The 4800-nt window shown below is 41.2% G+C and overlaps 1 pseudogene; it reads right to left on the minus strand.

The window, feature by feature from the left end:
* Positions 1 to 919: 919 nt before the first annotated feature.
* On the minus strand, positions 920 to 1378 carry LOC109558336 (small ribosomal subunit protein eS26-like; annotated as a pseudogene).
* Between the last annotated feature and the right edge of the window lie 3422 nt (positions 1379 to 4800).

Consider the following 4800-nt stretch of genomic DNA (forward strand, 5'->3'; position numbering starts at 1 on the left):
TTTGTTTCACTTGATCTGATGGCTTTGCAGGGCAGGATATGTTTGTCTTGTCTTGCTTTTGCTCATGAGTAAATTTCTGGGACTTAGCACATGTTGGACATATGACAGTTGCTCAAAAGTATTTGTTGAGTTAAACGAGAAGTATATATGTTATTATTTCTCCCATTTTATAGAACAGGATATGGAAATCAGAGAACTAGTTAGGTCCTAGAGTTGATTTAGAATGGTCTAGATTAGGAACTTCTCTGGCAGTCCAGTGCATAAGACTCTGCCTTCCAATGCAGGGGGCACAGGTTCAATACCTAGTCTCAGGAAGCTAAGATCTCACATGCCAGCGTGGTTCAGCCAAAAAAGGAGAATGGTCTAAGTTAGACTAGGGTAGCAGGCTATGGTGAAAAGCTAAACTGGGAGTGTAGGACGGACTTGGATTACTATACAGGTGGCAAATTCCATCTTAGCTTTTTTTTTTTTTTGAGTTCTACAGCAGTTCTTAACTATGTCTCATTAACTTTTGCTCTCTACAATCACTCCATCCACCCAGCAGCCAGAGTGAGCTTTTTAAAGTGTCAAATCAGATCCTATCACTCTTCTGCTGTAAGGTCTTCAGTTGTGGCCCTTTTCTTTCAGAAATAAGAGCTCCAGTCTTCAATACATAGTGTGGGGTCCTTATGACCTGGCTGGTTCTGCCCATCCTTTGGACTTTTCCTCCTACCCTTCATTTCCTCCTATCCTTCTTGCTGCTCCAGCCCCTGTAGACTTCTTTCCATTCTAGAAAAATACAGTCCTCTCCCAATTCAACGCCTTTGCCTGGAACACTCTCCCTCCTTCGCTCTGTCTTTTTTTTTTTTTAAGTATAATTTCCATTTTATTGTCATTTCAGAGAACCCAGTATTTCTTTAATCTTTAAGGACTTGGATTCTTACTTGGGCTTTGGAGGAGGACATGGGGTAGCACCTGGACGTCTAAATCGAGGATAGAGGTGTTCAGTCTTTCGGGGCTTCCGAGAGATTCCTGACTACCTTACGATGCATTGCACAATGGGCATCAAAAACACTCGCTTCAAAAATGTCCCCGAAGGCTGCGAGCGCTACGATGTTCTACATAAAGACTTCTTAGTAAACTTATCCTCGGGCAGGCACCAAGCACAGTTGGTGCAGCGAATAGGCTGCACGTGGCCGAGGCCCTTCTTGGTCCGACCATTATTCTTGTTTTTGGTCATTATTCTTTTCTTGATCATCTTGGAAGCGCAGAGGCAAGAGAGGTCCTCCTTCACTCTTTATCTAGTTAATTCCTCCTCGGTGTTGAATTTTCAGTTCCAACATCGTTTACTCTAGAGGTTTCTGAGCTCTCCTTCCCCACTCTCATTCTAGACCAGGTCTCTTGCTACCCACTCTTTTCCCCGTGTTTTGATTTCATAGCCTCTATCAGCTTGTCATGATTTATTGAGTATAGCCTCTCCAAAAGACCACCAGCATAACCTGTCACTCAAGTAAAACTTAGAAATGTCTCAGAAAGGGGAAGTCAGGAGCTGATATGATAGAGTTTTGAGGTCTTGACTCAAGTGGTTTTAAGGGGATCCAGTTGAGATCAGGCAAAGTTCTTTTTTTAATCATTTAGAGGTAGTGAATTGAGAGTGAGCTGGGGGTCTTGAAGCAAGGAGTTATACAGTGAAGAGTTTGTTATCCTGAGACATTGACTGTTTGAGCAGCTAAAGTTCAGATAAATTGATTTTTTAAGGAAGTTCCTAAAGCAAACAATAAAGATATTTACCAGTGTATAGTCTTAGCTCCCTGGGCAGGAATCACTGGAATAAATCATGCAGTCTTGCTGATGTCGGTGGCCTTAGTTCTGAGTCCCAAGTTACAATGATATATGTGCAAGCAGTCTCAGTCCTTTTGACATGCCTGTGTCTGTTATCTGTGGCAGTTGTAACTTTACACCAGATTGATATCCATCTCTACCACGGAGTCTATGCTTTGTGAGGGGAGATTGCATATCTGCTTTGCTTACCATTTTATTCCCTATACCAATCAGAAAACCTGGAGCATACAAGGTATTCACCTAATATTTGCTTAATGACTGAGACCTTTGACAAGAGCCTATGGGAGGATGGGATAGAAATCAGAACCTGCATTTGTCTTCACTCCTACATTTGAGTGGCTCTAGTAATGCCAAGTTGGGTGCTGGAAGAACTCATGTAAAGATGAGAAGTTCCACTTTGGGAAATGGAATTTCATCTCTGACAGCAAACACATATCTAGAATTCAGGAAAGGTAAAAGTCGGGGCAATATATGAAAATGTAATGAATTTTGTTGATTCAGAATGGCTTAAAAAGCAAAGTAATGTGGAGCTGTTAGATAACTATCGTTGCTATAAATCTGATTTTATCAGAAAAAAAATCCTTAAAAATCCATTTAGATTGAAAGTCCTCCTCAATCTGGCACGGGCAAGACTAATTAAAATGTACTAGGTTGGAAAGATGATGATAAATAGATACATAACACCTTCTGCGTGCCAGGTACTTTTTCTAAGTGCTTAACCTCCATTAACTCATTAAACCTTATAATAACTCCATGAGGTAAGTGCTAGAATCATCTCCATTTACAGATAAGAGACATAAAGAACTGAGAAAATCTTCTTACAACTATACAAAATAGGACTCCATTAACATAGCTTTCTACACTGGGAAGTTCTTGCCCAAGAAGATAGAGCTTGTAAAATATTTGTCTCAAAAACATCCAGAAAATGCATTCCTGTGAAGGCTAGACAGCTCAACTGGGAAAACCAGAGTGCTTATCAAAGAGTTGTTTACTTACCAAGAGTCATTTCAAAACCTACACCTTGCTGAATTCACCAGTCTTAAATTGTGCGTCACACACTTGGTCCAGCCACAAGCAAGTTCCCACACTGGAAATCTCATCTTCACCTTATAAATACCCATCCTTGAAGTTCCACTCTGAGACACCCTAAGATGATGCCAATACAGGGCTCTCCTTCATTGTAATGAGCAGCAAACTCGGCTTTGCTTGAGCAATATATTAATTTGGTGTTCTTTTCAGAGGCCCAGCAGTTAATAGAACAACAAGACTAATGCCTCGTGTCCAGGGCTTTACTAATGTGTTCACTAATTTTGTGTGGAGATGGAAGAAAAACCAGGATTTATTATCCAAATAGATGCCCACTTCATTTGGGTAAAGACAGTTAAGTTTTGAGAAAATTAAGGGCAAAATTCTTTGTATCTGAACCAGAGTTGAGTAGAGCTTTAAACTGCATTAAATAAAATCATAGGGAACTCGGTGCTTTCACTGCCATGGGCCCTGGTTCAATCCCTGGTCAGGGAACAAAGATCCTGCAAGCCATGTGGCCAAAAAAAAAAAAAAAAAAAAATTAAAAACAGATATATATATAGTCATAGACTAACAGACAAAAGCAAGATACTTAAGTGAATATAGCCAAAAATATCATCAAAACCAGCCAGGTGAGAAGGAAGGTTAGGATGCAGAAGGTCCTATCAGGCACAGAGATGAAAAGCACTGGCTTTGCATTCAGAAATGAATTTAACTTCTGGCTTCAACACGTAACAGCAATTTGACTTCGGGCAATTAACTTCCCAAACCTCGGCAGCTCACCTATAAAACAGAAATAATGTTCATACCTACATCACAGAGTTAATATGAGAACTGAAAGGGATAGCATATGCCAAGAGTTGGCCATGGTGTAATTGGTGTACGTGCTGCAGTTCATGGGGTCACAAAGAGTCGGACGCGACTGAGCGACCGAACTGAACTGAACTGAACTGATTGTTATTATTACCATTCACTGCAGGATTTTAGGGCTTGGGAAGAGGGAAGATAAGATCAGTGGTAGACTTGAAGGAAACTGGAGAATTCAAAGAGAAGAAGAAAACTGTCTTGCTGGCTAGGAATTCAGTGTTGGGCTTTTCTGTCATAATCTGGTATTTTTCCGGGAAGACTAGTTACCAAGGCCAGAGGGGTAGTTCCCCAGCGGAACTTTTTCTCTCTTTTTGACATGAAAGCATTGTTTACCTCCCAAGAGGCAGAGTGTAGGACTGTAGCTGAAGTTTGATCTTAAAAGTTGAAGAATTCAGAACCCTGAGAGAGAGAAGGAATCTGTCAATGAGAAACACCTAAACATTTTTGTGTGGCTGGCTGTGCATGAGGTGAGCACTGTGCAAAGGAACAGGAGCTCACTGAGCCAAGACATGTTCTTTTCCAAACTTGCTTTTTCATCAACCATGCAAGTCTTGCCCAGAAGCCCAGATAGGAGGTGTTGGGTGGGTTCAGCGCTTATTGCAGCCACCCCAGCTTTTTGTCTGGCCCCCAAAGATGAATAATCTTGGAAAGGGAGGCCATTTTCTCATGACGAAGAGAACTGTAGAGTCGGTGTTTATTTTGTATTTATCATGAGCCTCTAGGGGCTGCTGCTTTGCCTGCGATACCTTATTGGATCCTTCTCACAAACCTTTGCAGGTATTATCATTCTCATCATTGAACTCCTACTTGATTTACTTGTGTTTTCTTTAGCTTTGCAAAAGAGCCCCAGGGTCGGGAAAATTCAATGCTTTGTAAGCAGGCAGGAGAGACGTGGTGTGGCGTTTCACTGAATGTGGAAACAGAAAACAATAGAGAGGATCAATGATCCCAAGTGCAAAGTAGAAGCAGCAGATGGAAAGACGGTAGGTTGAAAAGATAAGAAAGGCTAATGACCCCTATTTTAACAGCGTGGCCTTGAATCGTAATTTCACATGCAGGAAAAAGCCTCTAAATAAAAAGACGAGT

This window comes from Bos indicus, chromosome 5, assembly GCF_029378745.1.
Source record: "Bos indicus isolate NIAB-ARS_2022 breed Sahiwal x Tharparkar chromosome 5, NIAB-ARS_B.indTharparkar_mat_pri_1.0, whole genome shotgun sequence".
NCBI classification, from domain to species: Eukaryota; Metazoa; Chordata; class Mammalia; order Artiodactyla; family Bovidae; genus Bos; species Bos indicus.